Below are 13,162 nucleotides of genomic sequence, written 5' to 3' on the forward strand. Positions count from 1 at the left end.
CCAATATTAACTTCGTACAGTTCACATTAAAAACAGCAACAGATTTCTGGCTTTTAAAAACTTGCCACCCATGGGTGTGCCTCCCCACAGCAGCATGTGGCTGGGGCTGAGAAGCAGTGGCTCAGGTTCCACTGATATTCTTTCTAGTTCACCACAGTCTCCACCCCATCCCTCTTGCCTCACACACTGGCCTTCTTCCCTCATTTATTTATTTATTTATTAAAGATGTTTATCTTTTAATAAAGATAGCACCAACAAGAGCAGAGCTAGCTGCAGGCAGCAGGAGAGGGAGAAGCTGGCCCCCAACTGAGCAGGGAGGCCAATGCGGGGCTTCATCCCAGGACCCTGGGATCATCACCTGAGCTGAAGGCAGATGCTTAATCACCGAGCCACCCAGGTGCCCCCTTCCCTCGTTTATATCAACCCTTTAACTCTTTTCAGTTTTCATATTTGCTCCCCTAGGGAAATAAAAGGCAGTGAAGACATGCATAACAGGGGGAGGGGTGGACTTGTGACATTTATGCAGAGTAAATGGACAGTTTTTGGTGACAGATGTAAGAGATAAAAGCAGAGGAGGAGGAGGAAATGAAGATAATACATGGTTTCTGGCTAGAAAGACCATGTAGATGATGGTCGACTCCAGGAGGGGAAGCAGGTGCAATCACTTTCCAAAAGCACCGGAGAATCTGAACTCTGCCTGAGGCAGCAGCATACAGTGCCCAGGGCTGGCCCGGAGGCGGTGGCACCAGAATGCATGTGTGTGACTCTCCTCCTCTCCGTCAATTCATAGTCAGGAGTGAGTGTCATCAAATATTAAGTGCTAAAATGAATATCAAGATTCGAAGAACCAGTACAGGGAAGCATTAAAGAGTGAAAGAAGGCCCCAGCTCTCTCTGTGTTCTTCACATTCATTGCTCCCCAGAAGAGGCAAGATGAGAATACAGGCTTGGGGGCCAGCCTCACTCCAGTGGTCCCTGATAGTCCTGACAAAGCACAGAGGATTTTCCAGAGAAGGGTGAGCAGGGTGGAGGGTGTCCCTGATGATGGAGGTTCCCTCCGATTTTCCCTACTCCTGAGCAGTTTCACTGACGAGGTCCCAGGAAAGGTCTGGTGGTTCTGGGAACCTTGTGTGTGAGGCAGCACCACCACCTAGAGGAATTATGGGATCCTACAGCCTTCTTCCAGCCATGGCAGGGTGTGCGCAGAGGCAGAGACCAGGAGGAAATAGGGGAATTTACAGCCAGCAAGGGGACGAGGAGAAGGCCTGAAGGCAAAATAGACAACAGTCATGGTTTTACAGCCCTCTTAACTCTCCTCAAATTTGGTAGGATCTTGGATTTTCACAAAAGAAGATCATGGGACATTGCTTCATTCAAAACCCTACGACAGCACAAAGGACTTTTAGGACAGTGAAAATACTCAGTGTGATCCTAGAATGGTGGATACCTGTCATTATACATTTGTCCAAATCTATAAAAGTGTGAGACATCAAGAGTGAACCCTAGTGTAAACTACGGACTCTGGGTGATGATGTGTCCTTGTAACAGGTGTAACACTCTGGCGCAGGATGTGGATAATGAGGGAGGCTGTGCATGTGTGGGGATGGTGGTGTATGGGAAATCCCTGAATCTCCTGCTCAAATTTGCTGTGAATCTAAAACTGCTCTGAAAAATAAAACATTAAGGGGCTCTTGGGTAGCTCAGTTGGCTAAGCGTCCAACTCTTGGTTTTGGCTCAGGTCTTGATCTCAGAGTCTTGGGATCAAGACGCTGTGTGGGGCTCTGTACTCAGTGCAGAGTCAGAGTCTGCTTGAGATTCTTTCCCTCTTCCTTTCCCTCACACTCTGTCCCTCCCACCTCAAATAAATAAATAAATAAATACATAAGCAATAAAAATTAAGTATTAAAACAAAGAAATAAAACCCTCAAAAAAAAAAAAAAAAAAGACTTTGGGATCCCTGGATGGCGCAGCGGTTTAGTGCCTGCTTTTGGCCCAGGGCGCGATCCTGGAGACCCGGGATCGAATCCCATGTCGGGCTCCCGGTGCATGGAGCCTGCTTCTCCCTCTGCCTGTGTCTCTGCCTCTCTCTCTCTCTCTCTCTCTCTGTGACTATCATAAATAAATGAAAAAAAAAAAAGACTTTTTTCTGATCTCATGCAAATCAAAAGCCAAAGATTTTGCAAGGGCCTACAAAGCCTACTAATGATGTACCCTCACTCTCACTGTTCATTCTGTTACCTGTCTGATCCCATTCCTGCTTTTTTTCATACTTGTCAAGCATACTCCTTCCTCCGGGCCTTTTCACTGGCTCTTTCCTTTGTCTGGAATGTTCTTTCCCAAGATACCCTGTTGGCTATTGCCTTCAAATCTCTGTTCAAATGTCACTTTCTTGGTGTAGCCTAGCATGTACCCGCATTTCAAATTCCAACACCCACACACATTCTGAATATCCCTTCCTCTGTTTTTGTTTTCCTAAGGCACTTATGCCTCTCAAATATTATAAAATTTAGTTAATTTAGTTAAAATTTAGTTAATTGTATTTCTTGTTTATTGATGATATCCTCCCACTAACATTTAAGTTCCACAAGGGCAGAGCATTTGTATGTTTTGTTCATTGCCTTATCCCAAGCAATTAATTACAGCAGTCCCCTAGCACATAGTAGGTACGTAAACATTTGGAGAATGAATGAATGAACTAACAAATCAAACTAGAGCGTTTAGTCCAACCCCTTCCTGATTCAGAGGCAAAAAAAAAAAAAGAGGCCCCAGAAGAAATGTTGACTTCACCAGGGATGGGCAGGAAGTCAATGACAGAACTGGGACTAGAACTCAAACTTGATGTCCCTGGATGGGCACATTTCCCCTACACCAATGACACATGCTCCACCTACTCTTGGCTAAAATGCTCATATCCCACAAATAACCCACAAATAACAAGACTCAACGCATTACTTCCAGAATAGTTTGTATTTTCTTAGTTAAGATATCTCTACCCAAAGTATGACTTTCTAAGCTGGACTTGGGGACACCAGAAGCAGGTTGGGGAAGACTATTTGGAGGTGATGTGCCCACGTGGGAACCCCCAATCATACCTTGGCCTATGGTGCCTTAGGTAGTCTCACTGTAGGAAAAATGCCTCACCAAAAGCCAGACCAGGCAGCAAGGAGGGCTCCTCCCGTAGAGAATAATGGCTATTTTCCTAAAGTCTTAAATGGAATAGGGTCCTGACCACAGATGAAATGATTGACCACTGCCTGACCCACTTCCATCCCAGACTCTTCCCCATTACAGAGAAAACAGCAACTTAGGGCTGGCACAACTTAATTGAAATACTGACTTTCCAGGTCTCCTGACTCCACACCAATTGCTTCTGTCTTTTGACTTTATGATTTTTCCTTTGCTCATGCAGACATTTTCTATCTTTATGTAGTTAAATCAGTCCTTCCTTTAATGGTTTCTTTATAATTTTTAAAGGTTTTCCCCACTCAGCAAATATTTAAAATTTCCTTCTAGCAGTGGGGTTTCAATTTTTAAAAAAAATTTTTTTTTTAATTTTTATTTATTTATGATAGTCACAGAGAGAGAGAGAGAGAGAGAGAGAGAGGCAGAGACATAGGCAGAGGGAGAAGCAGGCTCCATGCACCGGGAGCCTGATGTGGGATTCGATCCCGGGTCTCCAGGATCGCGCCCTGGGCCAAAGGCAGGCGCCAAACCGCTGCACCACCCAGGGATCCCGGGTTTCAATTTTTAGATTTAAATTTTGGGTCTGGGGAGCCTGAGTGGCTCAGCTGGTTAAAAGTCTGCCTTTGAAAAAAAAAAAAAAAAAGTCTGCCTTTGGATAGGGTCATGATCCAAGGGTCCCGGGTTCATGCCCCTCATTGGGCTCCCTCCTCAGTGGGGAGTCTGCTTCTCCCCCTCCCTCTGCCTGCCACTCTGCCTACTTGTGCTCTTCCTTTCTTTCTCAAATAAATAAATAAATAAAAATCTTTTAAAAAAATAAATAAGGTATCCCTGGGTGGCTTGGGATCCCTGGGTGGCTCAGTGGTTTGGTGCCTGCCTTTGGCCCAGGGCGCCATCCTGGAGTCCCCACATCGGGTCCCGCGTCGGGCTTCCTGCATGGAGCCTGCTTCTCCCTCTGCCTGTGTCTCTGCTTCTCTCTCTCTCTCTATCATGAATAAATAAATAAATCTTTAAAAAAATGTTAAAAAATAATAAAAAATAAATCTTTGGTCTCTCTGAAATTTTTTTGCTATAAATTGTATAAGAGGGAATCCAACATATTCTTTTTCAGATGGCTAAACAGTTGTCCTTGCACATGTGGGAGTGTATTTATAGGATATAACATAGGGGAAAAAATTCATCTTTCTTATACTGATTTGAAATGTCACTCTTATGATACATTAAATTCCTGACTTATTTGTGTCTATCTATGAACTTTCTGTTCTGATCCATTGATCTGTCTTTCATGCAGAAGTTTTACGAAAAAGGAGAAAAATATACTACCATAACAAAAGAGTATATGAAAAGGGGCACCTGGCAGACTCAGTAGGTGGAACATGCGACTCTTGAATTCAGGATTGTGAGTTCCAGCCCCACATTGGGTGCAGAGATTAACTAAAATAAGCAAAACAGTATATGACAGGAAAAGGGTACACAGATTCTAAAAAGAGCCAAATAGAACATTTCAGAAATGAAAAATACATCATTGATATTAAAAATCTAATGGTCAAGTTAAATAGTAGACAACATCTGAATTCATAGATCAATCTGAATATCATAAAGAGAAATAGCCAGACATTATGAGCCTCCAGTGAGGCTGTATTCTTGCAAAAAAAAAAAAAAAAATTGTTTTTGAAGGCAGCCCTGGTGGCTCAGTGGTTTAGCACCGCCTTCAGCCCGGGGCGTGATCCTGGACCCCGGGATTGAGTACCACATTGGGCTCCTTGTGGGGAGCCTGCTTCTCCCTCTGCCTATGTCCCTATCTCTCTCTGTGTCTCTCATGAATGAATAAATAAAATCTTTTTTAAAAATTAAAAAAATTAAAAAAAAATTAAAAAAATTAACTTAAAAATAACACTTTCCATATATAATAGTGTAGGGAAACAGTCACGATAGGAATGAAGTCTGGATATCAAAATGAGGCATGAATGAAATGCAAATAAACACACATACAGAAAAAAAAGACAATAGAGAAATGCACCAATATATGAAATGTACTTATCTCTTGGTTATAGGGTTTCAAGAATTTTTTTTCTTGGTAAAAATATTTCAGTAGTGTAAAGATAGTTATAGAATGAAAAGAAATAGTTCTTCCTCTCTTATTTCCTTATTTTCCCACCCTGATCCTACTCTCCAAATGTGCTCATTGTCAATATGTTTTTATAACATATATCCTTTGAGAAAAGCTGTTTTGCATGTATTTTTAAAAAATATTTTATTTATCCATTCATGATAGACATAGAGAGAGGGAGGCAGAAATACAGGCAGAGGGAGAAGCAGGCTTCATGCAGGGAGCCCGACGTGGGACTTGATCCCGGGTCTCCAGGATCGTGACCCCGGCCAAAGGCAGGCGCTAAACCGCTGAGCCACCCAGGGATCCCCTGTTCTGCATGTATTTTTATACAAATATGTCTATGTGTTTTTTATATACCCAAAGTAACCAGTAATTATTTATCATAGGCTTTTCCTATATTCATGTTTCTTAGTGATTTCTATATAAACACACCTCGGTATTCCAATCATTTCAATTGTTTGATCCTCTGCATATTGCTCATTAACTGAATCTATGACTTACCTAACCACTTCTCTATTAATGTGTATTTAGCCTGTTACTTTATTTATTTAATTCCTTAGTCAAATTTTCTTTTCTTTTTTTTTTTTAAGTAGGTTCTACACTCAGTGTAGGGCTTGAACTCACAACATAGAGATTAAGAGTTCCATGCTCCACCATGACTGAGCCAGCCAGGCACCCCTATTTAATTTTTTTTTAAGATTTTATTTATTCATTATTCATTTGAGAGAGAGGGAGAGAGAACACAAGCAGAAGGAGAGGGAGAGGGAAAAGCAGACTCCCCACTGAGCAGGGAGCCTGATGCCGGGGCTCCATCCCAGGTCCTGGAGATCATGATCTGATCTGAAGGCAGATGCATAACCATCTGAGCCACCCAGGCACCCCAAATTTCTTTTTTTTTTTATCATGAGAAGTGTACTCTTTAATCCCCATCCAATATTTCCCCCACTCCCCTACCCACCTCCCCTCTGGTAACCATCAGTTTGTTCTCTATAGTTATGAGTCTGTTTCTTGGTTTGTCTTTTTCTCTCTTTTTTTTTTTTTTTACCCTTTGCTTGTTTCTTTTGTTTTTTAAATTCCACATATGAGCAAAATCATATGGTATTTGTCTCTCTCTGACTGACTTACTTTGCTTAGCATTATTCTCTCTAGCTCTATCCATGTTGTTGTTGTTACAAATGGCATGATTTCATTCCTTATTTTTATTGACTGAACAATATTATTTAAGTAACCTCTACACCCAACAGGCTCAAACTCAGAAATCCCAAGATTGAGAGTTGGCGTTGCACTACCCACTAAGCCAGCCAGGTGCCCCAATCCATTTTGAATTTATTTTTGTGTTTGGTGAAAGAAAGTAGTCCAATTTAATTCTTTTGCATGTGGCTCTCCCATTTTCCTAACACCCTTTTGTTGAAAAGAAGTCTTCTTTCCCATTGTATATTCATTTCTCCTTTGTTGAAGATTAACTGACCATATAATTGGGAGTTTGTTTCTGGGTTTTCTATTCCATTGATCTATGGGTCTATTTTTTTTTTTTAAACAAGCTTTAATTCACTTTTATTTTTCTTGTATAAAACTCTGTGGTAGCCATAGCTGGAGCCTGGGTCCTCTGCATGGAGACTCTGGTGTGGGTCTTTACAAGATGGTCAGTGAATTCCTGATAGGGAGACTTGGTGAACACAGTCTCTTTCCAGAGATCAGGGGTGAGATAGCTGTAGGTTTTGGAGATGGCATCAACAGTAGCTTTGGCAAAGTTCCCCAGGGTGGTAATGCAGCCCCTGGCCGAAGTGTAGCAGTCGTCAATACCAGCCATCATCCGTAGCTTCTTGGGCACAGGGGCTGAGACAATGCCAGTGCCTCTGGGGGCAGGGATGAGACGCACCAGCACAGAACCACAGCGGCCAGTCACCTTGCATGGGACAGTGTGGGGCTTGCCGATCTTGTTCCCCCAGTAGCCTCGCCGAACCGGGACGATGGAAAGCTTGGCCAGGATGATGGCCCCACGGATGGCAGTGGCTACCTCCTTGGAGCACTTGATGCCCAGACCCACGTGTCCCTTGTAATCTCCGGTGGCAACAAATGCCTTGAACCTGGTCGGCTGGCCAGCACGGGTCTGCTTTTGCACGGGCAGATTTTCAAAACCTCAATCCTTGAGGGATGCCTCCAAGAAGAAGTCCATGATCTCAGATTCCTTGATGGGCAGAGGACTTGACCTTCATGTCCTTCATGTCCTTGACCAGGCGGCCCAGCTTGGTGACGGGGATCCACTCCTTGCCCTCCGCCGCCACTGCCCCCGACCTGATGCCACTGCCGAAGCCTCCGCGGAAGCCCCTGCGGCCTCCGCCCCCCCCCCCCCCGCCCCCGCCCCGCAGCACCAGTGCCATCGGCCATTTGGTGTCCTCTCGGGGAAGTATGGGTCTATTCTTATGCCAGTACCATACTGTTTAACTACTACCACTTTGTAATATAACTTGAAATCTGGAATTGTGATACGTCCAGTTTTTTTTTTTTTTTCAAGATTGCTTTGGCTATTTGAAGTCTTTTGTGGTTCCATACAAATTTTAAGATTGTTCTTGCTCTGTGAAAAATGCTATTGTATTTTGACAGAGATTGCATTAAATCTATAGATTGCTCTGGGTGATATAGACATTTTAATGATGTTTATTCTTTCAACCTATGAGTATGGGGTGTCTTTCCATTTTGTGTCATCTTCAGTTTCTTTCATTAGTGTTTTATAGTTTTCAGTATACAGGTCTTTCACCTCGTTAGTTAATTTTATTCATAGATATTTTATTGGTTTTGGTGCAATTGTAAGTGGGATTGTTTTCTATATTTCACTTTCTGCTCCTTCATTATTAGTGTATAGGAATGCATCAGATTTTTGTACATTGATTTTGTATCCTACAACTTTACTGAATTCATTTATCAGTTCTAGCAGATTTTTGGTGGTGGAGTCTTTAGGTTTTTCTTTATATAGCATCATGTTATGTGCAAATAGTGAGAGTTTTACTTCTTTCCTTACCAATTTGGATGCCTTTTATTTCTTTTTGTTGTCTGATTGCTGTGACTACGTCTTCTTGTACAATGTTGAATAAAAGTGGTGAGAGTGGGCATCCTTGTCTTGTTCCTTACCTTAAGGGAAAAGCTCAGTTTTTCACCATTAAGTTGATGTTGGCTGTGGGTTTTTTATAAATGGCCTTTATTATATTAAGATATAATAGACCTCTAGACCTACTTTGCAGAGAGTTTTTTGTTGTTGTTGTTATCATGAATAGATGTTATACTTTGTCAAATGCTTTTTCTGCATCTGTTGAAATAATCATATGGTTTTTATCCTTTCTCTTATTGATGTGAGAAATAAGCAACCACGTTGCTTGTTCTTCCACCTTTGTATTCTGGGAATAAATCCCACTTGATTGTGGTAATTGATTTTTTTTTTAAACATATTGTTGGATTTCATTTGCTAATATATTTTTTAATTTTTAAAAATATTTTATTTATTTATTCATGAGAGACAGAGAGAGAGAGGCAGAGACACAGGCAGAGGGAGAAGCAGACTCGATGCAGGGAGCTTGACTTGGGACTCGATCCCGGGTCTCCAGGTTCAGGCCCTGGGCTCAAGGAGACAGTAAACTGCTGAGCCCCCCGGGCTGCCTGATTTGCTAATATTTTTTTTAATTTATTATTATTATTATTTATTTATGATAGGCACACAGTGAAAGAGAGAGGCAGAGACACAGGCAGAGGGAGAAGCAGGCTCCATGCACAGGGAGCCCGACGTGGGATTCGATCCCGGGTCTCCAGGATTGCGCCCTGGGCCAAAGGCAGGCGCTAAACCGCTGCGCCACCCAGGGATCCCTATGACTTGCTAATATTTTGTTGAGGATTTTTGCACTTACATACATGAGAGATATTGGCCTGTAGTTCTCTTTTTTGGTAGTGTCTTTATCTAGTTGGTATCAGGTATATTGACCTCATAGAATGAATTTGGAAGTTTTCCTTCCTCTGGTATTTTTTGGAATAGTTTGAGAAGAAAGGATATTAATTATTAATTATTCTTTAAATTTTTGGTAGAGGGGGATCCCTGGGTGGCTAAGCAGGTTTAGCGCCTGCCTTCAGGCTGGGGCGGGATCCTGGAGTCCCAGGATCTAGTCCCACATCGGGCTCCCTGCATGGAGCCTGCTTTTCCTTCTGTCTGTGTCTGCCTCTCTCTTTCTCTCTCTGTCTCTCATGAATAAGTAAATAAAATAAATAAATAAATAAATAAATAAATAAATAAATAAATAAATAAATAAAATTTTTGGTAGAATTTGCCTGTGAAGCCATCTTGTCCTGGACTTATTTTTTTTGATTCCTGATTCAATTTCACTGCTGGTGAGTGGTCTATTCAAGTTTTCTATTTCTTCCTGCTTTAGTTTTGGTAGGTTATATGTTTTTAGGAATTTATTCATTTCTTCTAAATTATCCAATTTGTTGGCATGTATGTTTTCTTTTTTTTTTTTTTTTTTTTTAATTTTTTATTTATTTATGATAGTCACATACAGAGAGAGAGAGAGAGAGAGGCAGAGACACAGGCAGAGGGAGAAGCAGGCTCCATGCACCAGGAGCCTGACGTGGGATTCGATCCCGGGTCTCCAGGATCGCGCCCTGGGCCAAAGGCAGGCGCCAAACCGCTGCGCCACCCAGGGATCCCGGCATGTATGTTTTCATAATATTCTGTTATAATTGTATTTCTGTGGTGTTGGTTATTCTTCTTCTCCATTAGTAATTTTGTTTATTTGGGTCCTCTCTCTTTTTTATTTTTAAATTTTATTTATTCATGAGAGACACAGAAAGAGAGGCAGAGACACGGGCAGAGGGAGAAGCAGGGTCCACACAAGGAGCCCTATGTGGGACTGGATTCCGGGAATCCGGGATCATGCCCTGAGGCAAGGCAGATGCTCAACCACGAGCCATCCAGGCATCCCTCTTCTTTCATTTTTAAAATAAGTCTGGCTAAAGATTTATCCATTTTGTTGATCTTTCCAAAGAATCAGCTTCTAGTTTCATGGATCTGTTCTATCGCTTTTTGGGGTTTTTTTAGTCTATATAATTTACTTCTGCTCTAATCTTTATTATTTCCTTCCGTTTGCTGGGTTTAAGTTTTGTTTGTTCTTTTTCTAGCTCCTTTAGGTATAAGGTTAGGTTGTTTGAGATTTTTTTCTTCCTTCTTGAGATAGCCCTGTATTGCTATAAATTTCTCTTTTGGAACCACTTTTGTTGCACCCCAAAGATTTTGGACTGTTTTGCTTTCATTTTCATTTATTTTTATGTAATTTTGATTTCTTAAGGTTACAAGTATTTAAAAAAAAAACACTTTTTGGGGCACCTGGGTGACTCAGAGGTTGAGTCTGCCTTTGGCTCAGGGTGTGATCCCAGGATCCTGGATGGAGTTCCATATAGGGCTCCCCACAGGGAGCCTGCTTCTCCCTCTGTCTATGTCTCTGCCTCTCTGTCTGTGTCTCTCATGAATAAATAAAATCTTAAAAAAATACTTTTTAGTATTTTCCAATATAGTTAATATACACCACCTCTATTAGAAATAAAATTCCTCCTGGGATTTTCGTTAAAGTTTGTGTGAACTCATTTAACACTCCTTCCTCCTACCTCTACCCCTTGTGGTATGTATAGCTTTTCCTGGTGTGGGAGGGTAGTTTCCTAAATTCTCACGTTGGCCTTAGGAATCTGCAGCCAGAGAGCCTGATGATGTCTATGGCTTTGAGATGATCAGAGGCAAGGACACTGCTATAGTGGTCAGGTTGCATTTTTTGCTAGTAAATGGCAGATGGAAGATTCTAGTCCAGTTCCAGTATCTGTAGCCTCAACCACACTAGAGATGTCTCTAGGATATGATAAGCCCTCCATCAGGGAGATGTTAAGAAACAGATATAGGATGTTCTTAGGGTCAGAGAGATCTTTGAGGACTCGGGGCAATCTTAGACTTGAATGAATCTGTCCATGCTACCATTCTGTCTTGCGTTGTGCTAGTAAACTGTGAGCTTCCTGGAAATGTTGGTTGGCTTTGATAGACTCCTCTCAACTTTTCCTTTTCTTCTTTCTTTCTCACTCTCTCTTCCTTTCTTAAGATTTTATTTATCTAAAAAAAAATAAAAAAAAAGATTTTATTTATCTATTCCTGTGAGACACACACACACACACACACACACACACACACAGAGACAGAGACACAGGCAGAGAGAGAAGCAGACTCCCACAAGGGAGCCTGATGTGGGACTTGATCCTAGGACCCCGGAATCATGACCACTGAGCCACCCAGGTGCTCCCCTCCAACTTCTTTCTTCTGAGACTCCTCTTTCTTACCCGTGGTGATTTCTGTCATTGGAATCAATCTTTAATAAGACACAATCTACCTAACACTCTTCCTCCACAAACTTGACCTAAAGTCAAAGAGCTTTGCTCAACCCTACTTACTATTAAAACCTTGAGTAACTGCTATGGTGCTGGGTATCAGCTGAGTCTTATAGGTGCCATCTTGGCAGATGGAATCACCTGGCTAAGCATGCTGCATCATCATGTATTTAGTAAAAGAAGTTTTAAGGCTCCTCTTTCTTCTCCTCCATAATCGTCTAGCGAGGGAGAAAGGAACGAACGTTTTCACAATGTCTATAATGGGTATGGTACTGACTCAGGCATTGCACTCATTTTATTTAATCTTCAAAATAATCCAAGAGACATGTAGTGTCCTTTTCACTTGAAAGATGAGTAGCCAAGCTCAGAAATGGAGTAATTTGTCTAAGTTCTCCCAGCTAGTAACAGGTACCTTCTTTGGACTCTTAAGTCCTTGTTCTCATAAGCACCCTGTCTCTCTAGAACTCTTACCTTCAATAAAACTTGATTTTATTCAAGTTGAGAGACAGGCAGCTCACGTGCAAGTGGGGTAGAGGGGCAGAGGGAGAAGCAGACCCCCAATGAGCAGGGAGCCCAATGCGGAGCTCGATGCAGAGCTCTACCTCAGGACCCAGAGATCATGACTTGAGCCCAAGGCAGACACCAACCAACTGAGCCACACAGAAACTCTTGTTTGTTTGTCTTTTAAAGATGTATTTATTCACGAGACACACACACACACACAGAGGCAGAGACATACGCAGAGAGAGAAGTAGGCTCCATGCAGGGAGCCTGATGCAGGACTCTATCCCAGGACCCCGGGATCATGCCCTGAGCCAAGGCAGATGCTTAACCGCTGAGCCACCCAGGCGTCCCTGTTTGTTTTTAAAGTAATCTCCCTCTGCCTATGTGTCTGCCTCTCTGTGTGTCTCTCATGAATAAATACAATCTTAAAAAAAAAAAAAGTCATCTTACTCAATGTGGGGTTTAAACTCATGACTCCAAGATCAGGAGTCACATGCTCTACCATATGAGCCAGGGAGGAGCCCCTAAGGATGGTTTTTAAATGGCTCTTTTATTTGTTTGGTCTTGTGTAATCTAGCTACTCTGATACCAAGATAGCAGATGCACTTAAGCTTTATTAAGACACTGAGTGGAAGTGAGCATTCAGATTATTTCAAACTTTATTGTACTTTATGTCTTATTTAACTGCTTATGCAATTAGAAAGTTTGTCCTAAAAATTTTTTTTAAAGATTTTATTTATTCATAGAGACAGAGAGAGAGAGGCAGAGACACAGGCAGAGGGAGAAGCAGGCTCCATGCAGAGAGCCTGATGTGGGACTCAATCCAGGGTCTCCAGGATCACGCCCCGGGCTGCAGGCGGCGCTAAAGCGCTGCGCCACCGGGGCTGCCCTGTACTAAAATTTTTAATTGCGGCAACTCATAAAATGTATCGTCTTAGGGTGTACAGTTCAGTAGTATTAT

The 13,162-nt window shown here is 42.1% G+C and overlaps 1 pseudogene; it reads right to left on the reverse strand.

Moving 5' to 3' along the window:
- Positions 1 to 6,693: 6,693 nt before the first annotated feature.
- LOC144285284 (small ribosomal subunit protein uS5 pseudogene) lies at positions 6,694 to 7,680 on the reverse strand (annotated as a pseudogene).
- Between the last annotated feature and the right edge of the window lie 5,482 nt (positions 7,681 to 13,162).

This window comes from Canis aureus, chromosome 16 (genome assembly GCF_053574225.1).
Source record: "Canis aureus isolate CA01 chromosome 16, VMU_Caureus_v.1.0, whole genome shotgun sequence".
NCBI lineage: Eukaryota > Metazoa > Chordata > Mammalia > Carnivora > Canidae > Canis > Canis aureus.